This window comes from Rhinolophus sinicus, linkage group LG09 (assembly GCF_036562045.2).
Source record: "Rhinolophus sinicus isolate RSC01 linkage group LG09, ASM3656204v1, whole genome shotgun sequence".
Lineage (NCBI taxonomy): Eukaryota > Metazoa > Chordata > Mammalia > Chiroptera > Rhinolophidae > Rhinolophus > Rhinolophus sinicus.
Genome location: NC_133758.1, coordinates 92,354,024 through 92,375,858, shown reverse-complemented (window position 1 = coordinate 92,375,858; position 21,835 = coordinate 92,354,024). Strand labels below are relative to the sequence as shown.

The 21,835-nt window shown below is 35.1% G+C and overlaps 1 protein-coding gene and 1 pseudogene across 1 annotated transcript in view; both read right to left on the bottom strand.

Annotated features, from left to right (window-relative positions):
• Nucleotides 1-21,835, bottom strand: part of ARL4A (ARF like GTPase 4A) — a 611,358-nt gene that overhangs the window by 173,181 nt on the left and 416,342 nt on the right. The window lies entirely within an intron of this gene.
• LOC109444835 (ras-related protein Ral-B) lies at nucleotides 10,064-10,505 on the bottom strand (annotated as a pseudogene).

Here is a 21,835-nt window from a genome sequence, read left to right as displayed (position 1 = left end):
TGCAGAGACAGAAAACAACTGTAAGAAAGTGAGTGTATTGTGTTATGGTAGGTTTGTGTTTATCTGTTGCTCTTTATTTAAGACAAAACTTTGTTTTGTTTCAAAGCATAAAGTACACTAAATAAACTTCTAAATTTTATCAGACATGCTTTCTCAAAGTATGTATGGTTGTGTTTTCATTCTTCCACCAGGTGTCAGTATATCTCTATAGGATTTGTACCTCCTGACAGTCATTGTCCAAACACCAGAAACCAGAAATAACTGACAGAATGAATAAATGAAATGCAATTTTCTATTTTCCTCTACAGTATTTCTCTCCTTCAGCTACTCACAGATGTCTAGAAATCATCATTAATGAGGGTATATAAAGTGTCAAGAAATCTATGTTTTAAAAACTGGGGGAATTGCTCTACTTTGTACCTATCCAAGGGAAAATGGACTGGGGAAAGGAATAAATATTACAGAGAAAGAACTAATAACAGATCTGTGTTGGACATTCCTTAAAGCAAAAGGTAGTGAAGTACAAGGAAGTAATTTGGTGATGAGCTCAAAATCTTGACTTGTAAAGGCAGTGGAATTCATAACCCCTTCTCCTGTGACTACATCTCATTATGTCCTAAGAAGAGAGGCAGGGCATCCTCTCACCCAAACTTATTATCTTTTTCTCAATGAAATGACGGTTGCAAAGGAGACAAGATTAGGATTCTGAAGAGAAGGGCTCCTTTGCCATTTTCCCTGGCTCAAATACCCAGAGTAACGATTGCACATCTCTAATCCTCATCTCTAAAAGATAGAATATGTTCTGTCCTCCCTCTCTTAGGGCTATTTTTGTGCAGCTGTACAATTAAAGGAGCCAATTAATAATTCAGTGCATGTCATTTCTCAGCCCTCTCAAAGGCTGCAGGGTCCAAAATATCTCTATGCGTCATTAAATCTAAATCCAGATTCTCTTCTTAAGAAGCTTCCCTTTGATCCCTGAAATTTTAAGATAAATCTTGCCTGACAGAAGTTGGAGGCATTTTGAGGAGAGGTCAAGGATATAGACACACTCCCAACTTAGGTGAGGACTTTTCCTAGCTTTAATAAACTGATTTCCTTGAAAGGAAACAACTCACACACCAGCCAGCTATCTTTTATGTCAATTCTAAAGAGGTGGCTATCCCAAACTTGGGTTGAAGCAAAGGGGAGAAATACAGTGTTGAAAATCTCCCAAACAATTAGGTTAAAAGTCTGACTTCCACCACTTTTTCTGTTTGTTTGTTTCACATGCTGAACTCCTCCAGAGAATTTTAATTTGTAATGTTATGTCCATTTACCTGAACATGTACTTTAAAGTACATGTTATATAAGTACAACCCAGTTCTATTTTCACAAAGGTAGATACAGAATAATTTTTTTTTATGTGTCATCCAGCCTAAACGTCCAAGTGCTTAGCATCCTTGTGTTACATTGTTGAAACTTTCCTCGAGACATGTGACTCCCTTTCCCCCAGCTTCTCTCACCAACATGTGTCTGGTGTTGCTATTTAATATTAGATGACAATTTAATACAGGAAACGTAATCTCAATTTTGGTACTATTTAATTAATACGTTAAACTTTTCACAGTGGAGATATAGATTTGACCTTCTAAATCACTCATCCTTTCCCATTCCGTACCAAATAATTAATTTGTTGTGGTAACAAGTGAAAAACCTAAAGGAAGGAGGTAGAGAATATCTCAGGATTACAATAAGAGCATAATAGAAACCCCTAAATTCTGTAGGCCAGTATTCTCAGACTTCTCGTTACAGTTTTATGTTAAAAAAGAACAAGGGAGAGACTTACGTATACTTGACACACACACTGACGCAGAAATTCTTAATCCGTTAGCAAGTTTTCCCAAGGGAAGTATGGGAGATCCATAAATGGAGCACTTGGCAAGGTCACCCTTGTTCCATGGTTTCCTTTGAGCATGTTATGAGATACAGGCATTTACTGGGGCTTGTTAAATTGAGTTACGTGTTATCCCATCCGGCTTTATCTAAACTTGCCCTCATAAAATAGAATAACATTGATTCACCTGTACCTAGTCAAACTCTAACTCAGCCCCACGATGATCTAAAGAAGTTTTAGGTGAGCTTCAGTTTTGGGGTGTAAGATGGGGGCTGTGACCAGCAATTGAATGAAAGGAAATACATAGAGAACATTCTTCTTGAAGGACTAAGGCCTTAAAAAAAAAAAAAAAAAAAAAGTCATCCGCAGGCTTTAACATGGCCCTACAATGCACGAGTAATATGCAGCTCCTGACACATGTGTGCTGAGAATACCTTGAATGGTTTATGCACAGCTTAGTGAGATGAGTTCAGATTATACACTAGAATGTCATGGCAACATTGGATTGCTATTGATGTTTCTCACTTAAAATTCCAATATTTCTTTATTTGAAATTTCTGTGCTTACTTTGTGCTGTAAACTGAATATTTGTATTCCCTTAAAATTCATATGTTGAAACCTAATCCCCAATGGGATGGTATTTAGAGGTGGGGCCCTTTGGGGATGATTAGATCATGAGGGTGGAGCCTTATGAAAGAGACCCCAGAGAGCTCCCTCACTTCTTCTGCCAGGGGAGGACACTGAGAGGATGGTTTTCTCTGAACTAGGAAGTGGGTCCTCACCAGATATCAAATCTGCCAGTGTCTTGATCTTGGACTTCCTGTCCTCCAGAACTGTGAGAAATAAATTCTGTTGTTTAAGCCACTCAGTCTATGATATTTTGTTTTAGCAGCTGAGACAGACTAAAGCAGTGTGTCTTTAAACAACAACAGAGAGTTTGCAGAGCAGAGCCATTGCAGACCACATGTTGAACAGCATGGTTTAGGACATGCCAAAACCTTGTTGTTGTTAGACCAAACTCAGAATCTTGAAAGGTAATATAACATTTGAATCATAAGTACCTGTTGCCACGCAGCAGCCTACCCGTCTGTCTCCTCCTACCTGCCCTTAAAGAAAGGAGAGTCTGTGAGACGGATCCTTTCAGGGACTTTGCTTCACCTTTGTGTTTGCACCTCATGTCTCTCTGTTTGGCCCCAGAAAGATGGCTGGCCAGCCAATGACGAGTAAGATTCCCCATGGGGGGGACAACTCAAGCCAGGCGCAGTCGAGTGGGGACCAACAGGAGAATCCATGGGGTTCCTAGAGGTGGGCACAGCCCTCCACCTTCCCCAGCTAAGGAGAGCCTCTGCCTCTGTGGCTGCATTCCTTCCCACAGCCTGCAGGGGAAGTGATTCAATGGTGTGCTCTCCATCTATTCATATGCATATAGGTTTTGTCCCTTGGGGAAGTACAGACATCCTGAGACTTAGGGTTCAGCTGCCTGCAGGCAAGGGTGATTGGCTTGAATCAGTTTCCTATTATGATGAATAGGATTCACAGATCTTGAGATTGACAAACTTTATCTCCTTTACTTCTCCACCTAACTAATAAAAGCTAATGCCTGATTCGGGGCAACCAGTCCTTGAGACTGGGGGTCTCTTGGCCCTGTTTATAATCTATTATTGACTACTGTCTTTTCTTAACCCTGCACAGCCCTCCTTGCTCCCCACAACTCTCGTCGCATGAGACGCGAAAAGTACCCTGAATGGAATCAATCCAGTATTGGATTTCAAGCCCACCACTTAAAAGTTATGTGACTTTGAACAAGTTGCCTGATCTTTTTATACTTTGGATTTTACTTGTATTTTTGAGATGAAATAAAAAATAAGCTACTAGTCTGCCCTGGATCTTTAATTAAAATTTACACAGAATGAACTTTAGTGCTGGAGGATATCCCATCATTGTCAGAAAAAGAGCCGACTGGGTAATTCAGAGTATTTTTTGAGAATAATACCACTTTACCACTAATAACTACATCTAATGGCCCCCATCAGTATTTTTTTATCCCCTAAAGTGAAAGTTTTTAGGACCACAAGATTAAAAGGTTCAAATATTACATTCTAAATATCAATGCTTCTCAACACTACGCTAGAATCTGATATTTTTAAATGTAATATTGTGAAAAACTAATTACAGCCATGCTATGAAATGCTCTGCTCAAGTGACAAATGTGAGAAAGATTATAACTGTTAGCACTACACATAGAATGGTTTTATTTTGAAAACTTTTTTTCCTTAGCGAGCAATATGCATTTATGCAAGGCTTTTGTAGAAATCCCTAATGAAACAAGAGTTATAACTTAGAAATGAAAATGACATTCTGAGTTCCAGGCAGGCACCTCTCACCACCAAACAATACAGGCATTTCTCGTTCTCGGTAACTTTTCTTCAAGCACATTTGGAATTTGTATAAATGATTTGCTTAGACTTTTGGTTAATATACTCCTACCATTGTGAATAGTTTGGTCCTCTAGCATGCAAAAGGCACTATCATGAGCCAATGTCATAGGACAATCCCTAGAAACAAAGCATGAGACAAGGATTTCTGTGCAAGGAACTTTTGACTGAGGTAGTTCTCTAAGGAGAATCTTGCAAGGAAGTGAGGGAAACAGAGTGGGGTAGGAAAAGCAACTAAGCAAAGACTAATTTCAACCTGATCCCACAGAAAATTGTGAAGGGAAAATGCGCCACAAATTTGATCCCCCCATTAGTCACCACTGACTGCAGGCTACCCCCAGGGGATGTACGTAATGTCACAAAAAATTCTGATCTAAGTGACTAGTCAGCTGAGGGAATTCACTGAGGAGAAGAATGAAGTTACGAGCCTTTAGCAGACAATACAGTTAGGAGAATCACAAGGCTTTTCTAGCCTGGAAAAGGTAATTTGGGCTAGACACTAAAAGCATCTACTACAGTGATCATACTACACAGACGTTACCAGGTAACAAGGGAAAAAAATTAGTCATTAGTGAATAATAGCTATTAACTATCTCTCTTCATTCTAATATCAATTGTCTCATTTCTAGCCTCATCTTTGTGGTATGTGGACTTTTACCTGTATTATAATATTGAATAGTATGTTACCATCTTATAATTTAGTTGCTGCTTAAAGATCTACCCATAACAGCCAAAGATCTTCATAACAGTTAATGCCAAATAATTGATACCTTAGGTTTCCTTAAATGAAGAAAGGACAAGGAACCACCTACTACGTGACAGAATACAGCGCATAGCATCTTCCAATACCATTTGTAAGGGTGAGGATACCACTTGCTTTCACTCTTCCACTTTCTGTCTTTCACTCTTTTCCTTTCAACTACCTAAAATAGGACAGCATTACATAAATATGGTACAAGATACAATGGTGTTAATTAATGTTTATACATGAGGCTGAAATACCCCAACCTTGTCTTTTCATTTTTTTTCAATTTCTTGTGGGAAAATTACTTTGACATATATGATTTGGAGGACTGTTTTTTCAAGAAGTTTTCATGATGGGAAAATGATGCCTTATTATGTACAAGGATAGTAAGCTAAGGCAGAAATCAATACAAAAGGTTCAAGAAATCTTGGAACACGGGAAAAGGTAAAGATTCTCGTTGTGCAATTTCAGCATCTTGTTTGAGGATATTAAATATTCTTAATATTTAAATAAAGTAACATTTTCTTACGTCTCTATATTGAACTTTAAAAAAAATAACCACTTCAGTGATAAGCAAATTTTGGTTTAACATATTACTGAAATTTAAAGAAAACATATTAGAGATTTATATGTTCAAGTGGCAATTTCTACTTGTCATTTTGCTTCCTTGCTTTCCTTTCCTCTTTGGACAAATTATTACAAAATTTCTTATGCTTATTGCAACTGAAGGCATTGATATGGTTCTAAAAATTTGACAGCTTAATGTGGAGAAAATAAGTTAAATGACATGGTGTCAGCTATGAGTTTGTGATGAGATACTTCCTTGCATGTTCAAATATTTTATGTACATTTATATTTTCTACTATCTTGGCCTTCTATAAAGATCTGATATCCTTATTTATAAATTGACTGCATATTTTCTTAATAGGATGAACATGCACATGCATAATTTGAATATAGAATTCATTATTGACTTATTTTGCGTTCACTAAACTGGCTTTACTTAAAGGAAAATGCTAAATAAATGTGGATGTAGAAAGGAAGCATAGTTCCCCAAAACGATGTTCCTCAAACTGCATCAAGGCAAGTTAGTCCTATACAGAGGTGAATGAGGACATATCCTTCCAGCTTCTCCTTGGCTACTCACTAGTTACCCATATTACCTCAACTCTCCCTACATTTCAGTTTAATCATATAAACAATGAAAAACTTTTGAAAAGAGAATCTATAGCTTGACAGCTTTTATAGCAATAATAGTAGCACTTACTGTGCTCTTAATATTTAATAAATCACCTCTAGAAGTCATGACTTAGACTGAATTCTAAACTTAGACTGAAGATGCCACCCAAAAGTTGCTGGATAGTGAACGGGAGTAGACAGACCATAAGAGAATGCACAGATTTGGAGGAGGGCAAACGGAAGACTGAGTTCCTATCTCTTTGACTTTTATCCTGGGGCTAAGAATAGTCTTTTCAGTGGTAACTTTGGAGTAGAAGGATGGCATGCATGTGGATATCTGTAGCTCTTTATGTCCTGAAGAGTTAGTAAATAAACGTCAGAAAATCATGAACACTGAAGATGGGGAGATCATGAAAAAGACTGAATCAGAAAGAGATCACTAAACTGTGAATCCATATCTCTTGCTGAACCCTGAATTGCACAAGCACAAAACTGACTCTAGGGACCCCCACTTGAGACCCAAGTTATAAAAAAGGAGTGTAGCTACTGCATGAAAAACAAAAGATTTAGTTCACAAGTTTTAGTTGATAAAACAAAGAAAATAGCGCTAATCATAAATAATAATTAATAATAATAATAATAATATCCACAATTTCTACAACTTAACTGAATATAATACAAAGTTTTGTGACATACAAACTACGATGAAAATGGAAAACAATTTTTAAGAGCAAAGATATCAACCAAGTCTAACCTTGAAAAGAAACATGTTGAAACTACCAGACAAAATATTTTAAAGTGTTTTTTAAACTATTTTCAATGAAGTAAAACAACATTTTTTGAATGTCTGAAAATCTCAACAGATAAATGTGATATCTCAGTAGAAAAACAGTAAAAAAAATAAGTGGGGGTGGGAATTCTAGAACTCAAAAATATAACTGCTGAGTGAAATAAAAAATTAACTGGATGATTTAGCCAAATGGATAAGAAAGAGGAAAGAGTAAGTAAACTTAAAAATAGATCAACAGAAATTATCCAAAGTGAAGGACACAGAAAAAAAATATTTTAATAGAAATGAATAGAGCCTCAAGCAAATGTTAGATAATTGCAAGCAGTGAAATGTACATGTACTTAGAATATCAGAAAGAGAAAACTCTCAGAAACCATGGGAATCAGGAAAGATTAAAAAAAAAAAAAAAGAAAAGAGAAAAGAAATCGTAAATTGCTGAAAAAAAAGTCTGTGGACCAAAAATTCTATCTATCTATCATCTATCTATCTATCTATCTATCTATCTATCTATCTATCTATCTATCTATCTATATACAGAAAAAGACAAAATGACATTTTCACATAAAATAAAAGAGATTTTGTTGCCAGAAACCTGTACTGTAAGAATGCTAAAGTAAGTTCTTCAGCATGAGATCATAGTTGATAAAAACTCTGATCCTCAGGGGGAAGAAAAAATGAAGAACACTGGGAAATGGTAAATAACTGGATAGATTTAAGAAACTATTTTTGTCTTTTTAAAATTTAAATTACCTTACAATACAATTCATATAAAAGTTTAAAACTAAAATCATGATATTGTGTGTTTTATAAAGTTTTTAGGTGCATTATGCATAACAACTACAACAATAAAGGACAGGGTGGGAAAAAAAGTATATATATAGCAAGGTTTTTATGTTTTGCTTAAAGTAGCAACATTATTAACTCTAATAAGAGGACTATACTTATGTTAGTGATTCATATTACCAACCATAGGAAAACTATTGTAAAATATACACAAAGAAGCTAAAAAGTGAACAGAAAAATGAAAATAAAATTCTCAGTGTCATTTTTATAATAATAAAAGGGCAGGGAAGACAAGTAAGGAGAAAAAACTAAATTGGTTAATTCATTTTTTTTCCCCTCAGAAAGTGTTAAGTTTGTCATAGGATTCTTATAATTTATCTTAATGACAGTTCTTAAATTGGGTACAGAATGATGACCATTTGTTCTGCTTTACCGATAGATAACTGAAACAAAGAAAAAGTAAATGACTTCTGGGTTAAACTTTGAGTGTTAGATAAATATTTGTTGTCAACAGAAGATAAATTAGTTTCACCTTTATAAATCAATTCCAACTATTGACAGATGAAGTGTGATATTTAGCAATGAGTTAAACACAGAGAAGAATGTATCAAATACATGTGTCCAAACTAATGCTTTTAGCTAGTAAAGGATCTTTGGTTACTACCATGCTAACTATTGGTGTTTTGTTTGTTTGTTTTGTTTTACTTTATTTTTAGGGATGCTCTTTACACAACGTAAATATGCCCAGCATTTTAACAAGACTAGTCTCAGTATCAATGAGAATATGTCCAAAATTAAAATTAATTTTTTGTTTCTTTTTTTTAATCAAAAGCCCATGATTATTTGGGAAGTGACAGAAGACTGTTTTCCAGTCAGATTATAATTTCTACAATTTTTATAGTAACCATAAATTCAAAGGTTCAGTTCTCCCAACCCCAATTCACCTTTGCCACCTATATATAAAATGCCACTTCTAAAAAATGTGAATACTGGGTTTTTATCATAGTACTCTTTTCCTGATAGAAAATTTTCTGATTGCTGAATTTAGAATATTGATTCAAGAAAGATTAACAATATATCATCAATAAAAATCTTTATCTCACTAACTATATAACTGTCTCAGAAAAAAATAGAAACAGCAGCCAGTTCTCAGAGATAAAGGGACAATGGCTTATCCTTCCCACTTCTTCTAATTTTACATTTAGAATTACTCAGCAATTGTATGAGAGGTAGAAGAATGTCTGGCACAGGCTCTGATTTCATGATCTTAGAATACAATTTTAACTTCTTACATTCTTCAGAAGAATTCATGTTACACTTAAAGAAACAAAAGAAGGGGTTCTCTCCATCCACGTACCCAGAGAGAAGCAGATCAGGAGGACAGAGTGTGTTGATTATTAGTCGAGAAGGAGGGGCCTAACCATAAAACCGGCAACTAGGAGAGGATTTAGCCAAAGAATTAAAAAAATAAATCTGATTTAAAAATTGTATAATTTATAAAGTATACTACTCTTGAATCTTCACTTAGTCTATTAAAAAGAAGCTCCTACAAAAAAATCAGGATGCTACAGGAGGAAAATAGCCAACACTCACTATCTTTGGCCAATATTTAAATACAAAGAATACAACTTTCACTTTCCATAAGTGAGAAGGATTTATGATCTTGGTATTGACCTCTTTGGCCCAATTGAAATTTATTTTTTCAGCTATGCTTCATATCCACTGGTATTGCCAAGAAATGTATCCAATAAAGAAAAAACAAACACTGAGTTTTCCAGCGTCGTTTGAGTTTAATGGGTTTGTCTGAGTATCACTGATAAGCTGACAAGGGTTGGGGGCATCTTACCCCACCCCTTCTCCCAAAACCTAATAAAATCTTTTTATTTCAAAACAAATCATGCGATGTTATGACATTAGGAGGGGAAAGATGCTATGACTGTTTTCTTTCATTTTTATTAACGTTGGATTATTTCTTACTTCTAACACTATATACTTGGTTAAATTTCTGGAAGGGAGGGAGGTATGAAGGAAGAAGGGAACCCCCAAACTTCCTGACAAAGTTTCCATTCCATAGTAAGGTCAAGGGATTATTTATTCTGCCAGCCATTGATTCACAAATATTTCCCCCCACTTAAAGGAGTCTGCGTGAATGAAGTTGAGGTGAGCAGGGGGCACACCAAAAAGTAGACTAGAGTTTTCTTTTAATCCCCACACCCTATGTCCTTAGCTACGATTGACTTCATCCACCATCTTGGCATTCACAGAAAGCAACATCTTTCCTTAAAACTTTTCTTGTTTTGTTGCTTTTCTTGTCACTCTTGTCCTAGTCTTCTGACATCTTCTTTGCTCTGATTTCTTTCATAAGATCAAAGAACACCTGCATTTAGCAGTTGCTGTAAATGATTCATGTTCTGTAATTGAGAACACTAGGAGAAAACCTTCCCCATCCAGAAAGTAGTTGTCTGGAATGGCTGCATAGTCCTATTGTCCAGCAGTGCCCAGAATATCCATCTGGACTTCCTCTCCATCGAGAGCTACGTTCTTCCTGTAACTGTCAGCTTTGGTAGGCTCATAGTCTTCCACAAACTCATCATACATGAACTGAAGCACCAGAGGCGACTTGCCAACCACCCCACTGCCAACCATGATCACCTTTTGAGGGGCCAAGGAGCTCCGGCTCTTACTCTTGTTTGTAGCCATCCTGTTGGTTTTCTGAGGTGGCAACACATGGACAGAACACCCAGTTGAAGAGCTGGGACCTGTGGGGTGGTGCCTGGGCCTCTGCTGTCTGCATCCCATCCTCTACTCTTAATCCCATCAGTCCTCTCCTTCGTGGTCTCCGAGGCCTTAAAATTAATTGTATATTTTATTTTTCTAACTTGAGATTGCCTTTGAAGACTTCTAGTTAAATAATGCATTTCTGCTTGGTTGAATATATTTGATAGAAATCTTATACTACCTCACCCATTTTTTTCTAATAATAGTATTTATAGTTAGAAGGAAATGCTTAGTACTTAGATGAGGAAACCAAGGCACAGATATGTTAAGCAACTTGGCAAAGGCCATGAAGGCTGACAGTTGGTTTTTGGTTTTAAAGATGCAGCTATAAAGTATGAAGCTTGGTTTTATCTTTATATAATCACTGCAGGAGGAGACCAAGAACACAGTAAAATAAATTTTACATCAACTAATTTGCAGACTTGATCCACATAGACACACAATGGAAATGACTAGCATGAAAGGTCTAATTTAAATTCAACTTTAACTGGAAAATAATTTAATTACACAAAAGTCAATTATTATTATTATTATGTTAATACTCATTGGTTGTATATTAGATTTCTCTTGAACTGAAAAGCTTCACCCTTTCCTGCAGGGTGAGAAGAACGCGGGTCCAACAGGACACATCCCCTTAGCGATCTCTTTTCTCTAGATCATATTCCAGGAACACAGACCCTTGAGTGCCCTTCCCAAATGGCCTTCGGTTTAGTTCATGTTCTGTATAAACTTCTTTTTCCGGTATGTCTTTGAGAAGACATACTTTGCAGCCAGTGTGTACTTCCAGATATTTGCAACTGATTGAGGAAAACATAGATGGAGTTTTGATGTGTGGATTGGGCTGTCCAAATGCATGCACAAAAGGCTTTTACTGTCTAGATGCCCTGAAACAGATATTTAGGGTGAGAAGGAGAGTAGGCTTCAGTTTGGAAACTTGGATTTATACTTGCTTGTACCCTACAAATGTGAGTACTCACAAATACATCTTATTATCACTGTAGTATTTTCTAGAGAAAGACTCTAAGTCTAAAACAATAGAGTGCAAATTCTAACAGTTCAGTGGTAGATATCAATATCTTCTGATACTAGCTAGCAATTTTGAATATGTCAGCCCTGATCTTATGTTCAAAGCTTGAAAACTGATTTTAAAAGAATATAAGAAAGCTATCTATTAGTTCTAATAGGAGTTGTTATAATTCTATAGCGTTAACATATTCTATTATTTTTATCAATGTTTAATCACCAAGTGTGCCCATTTGTTCATAAAATTTTTTTCTTCTTTGTTAAGGTTTTAGAGGGTAATTATAAAATGTTCTAAGAATTTCTTTATACCTAGCAGAAAATATTTATTAATATAAGAATGTTCCCAGGACATCCTCTCCTTAAATCTCCAAAGCAAGATTCTGATTTCATATAATTGATGTCTTTCCCTCCCCATCCTTTGATAGGATCTATACTATCACCAGATAGTTCCTTTGGGTTTTGGGGTGCAGAATCAGAAAGACAGGAAAGGGAAAAGAAAGTCATGTGTGGGCTAGGGCTTGAAGAAGAGTTCTCAAGAAGAATGGAGGACAGAGAAACTCCGTAGGTTGAGGAATGCAATCAAAACAAAGCGAAGAGGAAAGTTGTCGTTTTTTCTCTTGGTTTTGTTTTTTTTAAGATGTATTTCTGTTAATCATGTATTCTTTTTCTGATATGTGGTATATACTTAGCATGAGAGAGAAGAAAATACAGAAATAACTAAGTTAATATTGACCATAATGATGGTCAAAATAATATAAATTTGGGGGAAGGAAGAGGTCAATCCCATTTGGAAAGATAACAAAAGATTTCACTGTATATTTTACAATAAATTACCATTCACAGAAAAACGGAGCATGGCAATTTCTTTTATTTACTTGAGAAAGAACAAGTAAATAAAGTACACATTGGAGAAATGGTAAGTAAAAAATGCAGGTTGGACTCAAACTTGAATAGCTTTAGATATATGGCTTAGGGGACTGAACTTCATCAAACAGATAATGGTAAATTTTGGATGTGGGAAGACAATAGTTAAAGTGGTACTTAAGATGTATTTGGTAGTGGTGTGTAGAATAGTTGCCAAATCATAACCATAATGCTGGTTGTCCATTCACAGTATATGTATCTTATGCTACTAATCCATTGCAATGCCTGACTTTCCCATAACCTCCTAAAATTTTCAGATTGACTTCATTAATTACTTTGAAGAAAATGATATAACATAATGCTTAAGAAACAATTTTAAATCTTGTCCAACTTTCTTAATTTCAACTTTATTTCCAACTGACCACAGTATGGTATATCACATAGATTTTTCAAGAATTGTATAACCTATATATTTGAAACAGTACAGTACCTGATAGAAAATTAGCAAGTAACAAATATTAACTATTGTTATGAAATTACAAATAAGGAACCAAAAATAAACTTAGTAGAATATAGTCTGCCATAAACTTTCTATTTCAAAAATAGTAAATCAAAAACAGAAAAAATGTAATTTGTAACAGAGTTCATAAGGTCTGTTCTAATGAGAACTTAGTGTCTATAAGTAAGAATTGTTCTCCAGCAGTGGCAAATGAATGCTTTGATAAATTGAAGATGTTATCAGTCAAAAAAGTCAAGGAACTTCTCTTTCTTATCTTCTAAAGGGCTACTATAAATAACAGTTCTTTGGAAATGTATGCTTTTTCATAGGATGCAAAACGAGTCTCTCGGAAAATCCTTCTCTTTGTAGAACTCTGTCTCGGAGCCCTGATGCAGGGATATATATAGGTAAGTACATGCTAATTTATTCACTAGAGAGGAGATATATTTGGAGATCAATGGCATCTCATCAAAATGAATGATAGTGAGAGAAGTACTTCTTAGAAACGGGGGAAATTTGGTTGTTAAAACTATATTCAAGCATACCTATATGAAACACAGGCAAAAATGGAATAGATAAATCACTAAAGTTGGCATTTTAGAGAAAAGAAGAAATATTAAACACTCTAGAATAGAGTTTTAAATATACCATATAGAAATGTATTGTCAGTATAAGAGATTCTGTTGTATAGTACCAATGCATTGTTGGTATACGAGATCTGACTCTACTAATAGAGCCATAAACTCAAACACACAACAGAAAAGTAAAAACATTGTAGAAAAAAAAAATAATGTGATAACTCCTATCTCCACTCTTCTACACATATACACATAGATCAAGATTTCTACATGACTGATATTATTCAAACTATTAATCCTTAGTCATTTTTGTTATGACCTCCAACTATCATTTTCATTAATCTTTTTAGTACGATACCCTATTTTCACTACCTTACTCATCGGAGTGCTCTTTCAGCAATTAACCTTATACTAGATGAAAGCGCTCATCAGAGACACACACCTCAATCATCTGTTATATTTTCAGTGGTATGTTATTTTAATTTTAGGTTAAACATTTCATTTCAATCAGGGTTATTAGCAACTGCAACAAAAACTAATTCAAGCTAATTAAAGTTGAAAAGGAAATGCATGGAAGACTATGAGGTAGCTTGTAGAACAGCTTGGAAATATCTGAGAGAAACAGATCTGGTTTTCTGGCCTGTGTGCTGAGGAGCTAGGCAATCAGAACTAAGCTGTAATTACATATCAGTAATGATCTGGTAAGGTCGTGACCACCAGCACCAGTGAGAATGCGATACTCTTGCTGACACATCACTGGAGCCAAGAGGAATCCTTTGCTATGACTCATCATACTCCTTAGATTCAGGTCCCAGGTAGGTGTTATGGATTGAATTGTTACCCCCACCCATTTATGTATTGAAGCCCTGACAGCCAATATGACTACATTTGTAGATGGGGTTTTTAGGAAGGTAGTTAAGGCTAAATGAAGGCATAAGGGTGGGGTCCTAAGCTGATAGGCCTGAAGTCCTAGTAAGAAGAAGAAAAGACACCAGAGATCCTTCTCTGTCTTTGTGCATCCACTGAGAAGAGGCCATGTGAGAATACAGTGAGAAGGTTTTTTCAATCAACTGCTAAAATGAGTGTGTGCCAAAACCAGGAAGAGGTTCTCCCCAGAAACCAATCCAGACATCTTGATCTCGGACTTCTAGCCTCCAAAACTACGAGAAAAATGTCTGTTGTTTCAGCCACCCAGTCTGTGGTATTCTATTATGGCGGCCCAACCAGACGAATACAGAAGGTCAAGACTATATTTCTACCACATGCCTACTCATTGAAGCAGGTGGAAAAATTGAACATCTGGCCTTCTTGGCTTTTGTAACGGAAGCTAAGCCCTATCGCTTGCCAAGACTCACAGAAAGGGGATTTACTCTGACATAAGGAAACAGTAGCCAAAAAGGCAACATATGTGTAAGGCAAGTCCAGCCCATCGACCAAATTGTATTGCTTACAAAATACAACTTACAGTATTATCATATTCTACATGGTTTAAAACATGGGAGCCTTACTCGATGAAATATTTTTTCAAAGTATTGAATTATAAAACAATAATTATAGGCAAACATATCTTGGTACTCAAAGCCTTACTTTTAAGTCCTCTGTTTTAAAGAAAATCAATACCGTTTTGGGGTTGATTTGTGTAATCAACTCCATCACCTAAAATAACATATCCAGTCATTCTCCTTTTGGAAAGAGGAAATCACCATAATAAGGGAAATTATAATAATTATTTGTGTCTTTAGATGTTACCCTTCAACTGACAAGACATTCTCTAATACCTGTAGTTTTCTTCATTCGCTTGTTGTTGGGCAGTGTGGCCAATTCCATATAATAGAGGCCTTTTGTTCAGTATCATCAAGCCTGTTAGAAACACCATAAATAAAAATTTGGGACCTCTAGGTGAGGTAATAATGTGGGCTCATGGATCTACTCTGTTCCAGTAATCCCTATTGGCATAGACATTAATTTTGAGGGACATGCTCAAACATCAGTGAAATGTGTATTTATTTATCAAATTAAAAAAGGTTTTCAAAAATCTTAATAAAAAGAGTTAGTGATGATGTTTGAAAATGAAGACAGTCATATGCCCTGAGCATTATTTAAATTAGTAAAACATTTCTGGATGCAATAGGCAATACATTAAAAGTGTCCACACACTGTAACCCAGCAAAGTCACTTCTTCAAATTTGCTTTAATGAAATCATGAGAGAGAAAACATGTAAGTGAACAATGTCAGTCCACTTGGGCTGCTACAACAAATACCACAGATTGGGTAATTTATAAACAACAAAAATTTATATCTCACAGTTCTGGAATCTGAAAGTCCAAGATCAGAGTCCTGCATGGTTGGGTGAGGACTCTCTTTTGGGTCACAGACATCTTGCATTGTGTCATCACATGGCAGAAAAAGATGAGGGCAGCTCTCAGGTCTCCTTTGTAACAGCACTAATCCCATTCATAGTCTCCACCCTCGTGACCTCAGCACTTCCCAGAGGCCCCACCTTCTAATACCATTACTTTGGGAATTAGGACTTCAACATATGGATTTGGGGTGGAGGGGCACACATTCAGATCATAACAAACAAACAAAACTGTTCACTGTCAGGGAATTTACATTAGGGAAAATCTCAGAACAAACTATACGTCCCCACATGGGATTATGTAAAAAAAAAAAAAAGGTATGATTGGCCAGAAATGTATATTCACATATTAAAAATCATCTTTTCTAAGGACATTTAAGGATAAGAAAATTCTCAAGCTATAGCAGTAAGTTAAAAAAAAACAAAACAAAGTTATGAACATGTATTTATTGAGAACTTAGGATGTACCACAAGCACTGTTGTAAGTTCTGAGTATGTAACAACAAACCACACAAACACTCTTGCCATTATGGAACTTACATTCTATCCAGTGGAGACTAGAAATTACACATGGGAATATGTGTGAGTGTGTGTGTGCACACATGTGCACACACACGCACACACAGTATTTCAAGTGGTAACAAGTGCTATAGATAAAAATAAGGCTGGGCAACACCAAATGGTGGGACAGAAGAAGGGCATGATGTCACAATTTTCAATTAATGGTAAGAGAAAGCTTTACTGAAATGTCATTTGAATAGACTTAAAGGAGGTGAGGACAGGAATAAGGTCCTACGAGACTATCAGAGGAATCAATTTTCTAGCAGGAAAAAAAAGATGCAAGGAATTTCAATAGAAAAACAAATGAAAATGTGAGGATTAGTATATTCTGAAATATTATTGAAGTGATCTGCACATTCATGGATGATTCTTTTTGTGTTTCCCATAATAAATCCAAATAAAAAATATTTTTTAAAGACTGAAGTGTTTCAGTGTTGGAGGTAATTAACAGCTTTTCTCAATTCTATTTGGATAAACTGCAATAAATGAATGTGTGCAAAAATAAAAATAAAAAGCTTATTTGTCCTATACAGTTGTAGTAATAGTGGATATTTTGAGACACTAGACAAGCTTAAAAGAAATGTCTACATAATAAAATTAAGACTTTATTAATGATGCTGAGCAATAAAAACTTATACATTATTTTTTATTATTAAATTTACTGGTGACTTTGGTTAATAAAATTATAAATGTTTCAAGTGTCCAATTCTATAATACATTACCTATATATTATATTGTGCTCACCACCCAAAATCAAATCTCCTTCTGTCACCATATATTTGTCACCATGTATTTGATCCCATTTAGATACATTTTTCAAGACCTTTTAAAAAATTAATCTCATCTTTGATTTCATTGGTTTAGCAGAATTAATCTAGGAATAAAAACATTCTCCTTTTCCACACAGTTTCATACAGGTGGAACGCATTCCAGGTTCATTAAGAAATAAGATTTTTAAAATGTTTTTAGAATTAAGATTTATTTTATAATCATAAGTCATCAGCTCAGATTATACCAAGGCATTTGTTTTGAAAATAGTATTTTACTATGGGCATGGATATTTTATTCAATGATTCCATGAGGCCAATTTTGCAAAGTGATTTTCAGTAGCAGGGACATCCCATGTTTCTCTAAGACGGGCTGCAAAGTGTCACTCAGCACATTAATGTTGGCTAATAATGGGACTTGTCTGTAGCCAGGATCAAACCAGCACCTGGCCCTGCACCTGGCCATGAAAGCCTGAAAGTCATTATTCAGAAGGTATGGTTCTGTATGCATTTTCTATTTTAAGGTGATTCTATATTGGTTCAATCGTCTATAGCTGTATCACATTTCATGCCTTTAGGGCATAATCATTGAAAGATTACCATCCCATAGACCACATCCCCTGTACTCCTAAAATTTAACTTGAATGCAGTTAGAAAAAGTGTTGTTGAGCTAATTGCTTTATATTTTAATAGAATTAGGGTTGAGGAATTTTTTAAATGCAGCATATGAATGGTATAATTTAATCAATAGAATTGTATAGTGACAAATACACAAATATTTTCATTTTCTATTAGAAAAATATATACCAACCTATTTCAACCAAGAGGCAATATAGTAGAGTGGTTAAAAGCACTCAGTACTTTCATGTACAGGTGTGCAGATTATATACAGCTCAACTTCTGACAATTATGATACTGTGTGGCCTTGAGCCTCTTGAATCTAGAGAAGAGTCAATGGGCTCAAATTCCTGCTATGATGCTTTCTATATTTTTGAAATTGGAAAAGGAAATTAATTACTTGATACTTTATTTCCTTTTAATGTAAATAATATTAACCCCCTCATAGGAATGTTGGGAGGGTGAATTAAATTAATTAGGGTAAAGTACTTAGGAATATTCCTGGGATATGGTAAGCAAACAAAATACCTGAGCAATTTTTATTCTGCAAGTAATCTTTTAAAAAATATGAAAGAGATTATTGATGTGATAATTACAATTCTGAATTAAATAATTCCCTTAGGCCTTCCTCCATCACTGCAACTGACTTACTATAGAATTGTTTTACAAAATTTACCTCTTGGATATCAAACCTTGTGGTATGAAGATAATAACAGAGCCAAAGAGGTTTAATGTAGGGAATACCATGTCCAGTTGATAACGTAAATGCAAACTAGTATTTTAAATCTCATGTGATAATGACGAACATGAAATACATTGTTTGGACAGAATTTTATTTATTGGAAATTAATAATCAGATATCTATTAGAATAAAAGAATACTCTCTTTAGCCAGTGTTAAAATAGAATTTTATAGGATCAATATGGATAATTTCCTGGTACACTCTCATACTGTGTGAGAAATGTGTTTTTGGCTAAAGTTACCGAAAAACTTACAGACCAAGGATTAAATGTTATGTGATCTTTAAAATAATTTATAAAGATTGATACTGAAAAAAAAAGTAAAATATGCAGGTAACCAAGGGTCAGAATATATTTTAAAGAATTGATTTCATAAATCATTACTAGGTGTTTTTATATATATGATCTCAAGTACCTCTATGCTCTGATTCTTAAGAAGGCCAAAACATAAAGGAAGACACTAAAAGTTGTGAATGAATTATAACATATATCAAGCTGTTTTCTAATTATGTTATACTCATGTATTATAATTTTAATCACTTCCAAAAACTTTTACTCTCGTGCTAGCATCATAAGGTAAAATTATAACATTTGTGACAATTATATTGTAACACATATAATATTGTATTAGTTTAATTTTCACAAGTATTAATTCAGTCACTGTCAAAGGTCCAAACTGTACAAATCTTTGAGCAGTGAGCATATGTTTTCTATGAAAAGAATGGATTCAGTGTGGAAGTAGACATCGAAGTAGCATCATTTGTTTACTTAGCAAATATTTACTGAGTGCCTTCTAGTTCTAGACCCTGTATCACTTTAAAATTAAAACATACTGCATTTTCTTTTTCCCAAGTAGATTTATGCCAGAGGGGGAAAAAATGTGGACATTTTCATAGTATGAGATCGATGTTTTCGTTTGTGGACAGAACAACATAAAAGAAGAAAGACTTAAAGAAGTTTAGAGGAATCAGTGGGCTGGCGAGTAGAGACTGTTGAGTTAGACTTTATTTGAGGAACCACCTAAAATACACTTAGAGGGCATGACTGAGCCATACTCAGAACAAGGGAACTGATAGGCATAGCAGCAACTTTTAGAAACTGTTTGAAGATCAAGACAATTACTTTATCTACCAAGAAAGACTGATAACTCCTTCTAGAGCCCTTCACTGAGCACTAAGCACTAAGCACAGTTTTCCAAAAGTGCTGTACATTAGTCGTTAGGTTTGTTCTATTTGTATAGAGTTTGCTTCAATAATGTGCTAGGTAAGAGCCTGCTACAGGCAAGACTTTCCAGACTTTTAGAGTACTCATAGCTTCCATTCATTCTAAGGATACTGGGGCAGTACCCAAGAAGAGAGTCAAGTACTTATTTTTTCAGCGCAGAGTACCAAACAAAACCATGTTTCCTACTATACTGATCACTTTTTAGTACACTAGGGGAAAAATTGGAGTCGCAGGCACTGATTTCTGGCTTTGATACTAGGATGACACTTCGAACTTGTGCTGCTTAGCATTAGCCACCTCTAACCAATTACTGGGTATACGTCAGCAGATAAAAGGAGAATTAGAAGACAGGGAATCAATTTATGGTCCTACTTAGCATTTGGTGACTGAATAAAAGGAAAAATCTTGAGACACATTTCTATGTGGCAAAATGATGTATATTCTTGATAAGATAGATAACTACTGGCAAGATACTAAGGAACAAATAACATCTAACATCGACAAATCTTCCCTTTCCATAGAATAAATGATTATTCCCCCCTCCCAAAATAATAATAATTTCCTGTTTATAATGGGGCTTTACATTCTGAACCAGCTCATAATGCTTCCTCTTCACGTATACAAGCATTTACATATTGACCTAAATCCTCTCACATGCTGTTCAGAAAGGAAAAAGAAAAAGCTTTCGTCTTTCCTTTTTTTTTTTTTTGTCTCTGATCTCATTTTCCCAGATGGTATTAAAATTGATTTCAAGCCAGGCTAGCACCTGTGTTGGATAGTGGATTTTTGCACAATTTAGTTTTGAATTTTCTCAAAAAATCTTTGCTAATTATAGAAACATTAATTGTATATGTAAAAATATATATAAAAATTCAAATGATGTAAGTTCAGAATATTACCCACATTTTAGTTCTTCTCTCTGCCTAACTTTTTAGAAAGAGCATTAGAAATAAACAAATTATTAAATTATTCTACTGAAGAAGGATTATACCATAATATCTTATTGTTGCATATGTTATGCAACTGTATAGCAAATCAGTCACTAAGAATGTGTTTTGGAAGCTAAAATAATAGCAATGTTCTTGAGTTTTGTTTGTTTTTTTCTCTAGTGCACTGCATGCATCTGGTTAGCAAAGAGAACTTTATATCTATTTAGTAAATAGTCAATACTCAGGAAGTACATTTTGAATTAACTGAAAGGGATGAATGAGTTAATCAAGTAATACATAAACCATGAGGCTTATTAGGGACCTTCTATTTCCTGTGTACAAGATGTTGGAATTGGTATTCATTGAGTCTCTATGGAGAGGAGGGGGATGAAGTAACAACTCTGCTGTCATTTTTGGAGAAAAGCAACAGTGAAAAATTAGAAAGCCTTCCTTCTATAACCAAAGATTAGTTAGAGAAGGTGACTCTTAGATGTCTGGCAAGAAATTTAACTGTTTGGGAAGGGGCGGAGTGGAAATAAAGAGAAAAAAGAAAGGAAGAAAGGAAGAAAGAGAGGGAAGGACTAGCTACGAGAGACTGAAGTGTCCTGCAATGAGAAAGATTTTGAAAACAGTTAAAAACAGAATTAAGTCTGAAAATGCATATAAATATGATAAACTGAAAAAAGCTCATGTTTAAATATTCTTAAAAATTAAATGAGGAAATAATACTTTGACACCAAAAAACTTGACCTCTGGGAAGTATGCAGGGAATGCATAAGAGGTTCAGGGAAAAAAGTCCTGGTTGATCATATTTCGTATGGGAAAGCAAAATGAATGAATGAATGAATAAATCAGATTCCTATCTTGTAATTTGAAATTACCTAGTTATAGGATGTTGAGGAGGCTTTTCCCTGGTGCCTCACAATTTTTACTATGACTCAAAGCATAGGGCAATTAGATGTCAGGAACCTAATGTTCCAGATTGAACTGCCAATAATTGGGGGCAGACCACTCAAAACTGGCCCCACTCTCACTAGCCTCCCTCTGTTCTCAAAGGACGATGGTGAGGAAGGGAAGGAGAGGAATGAA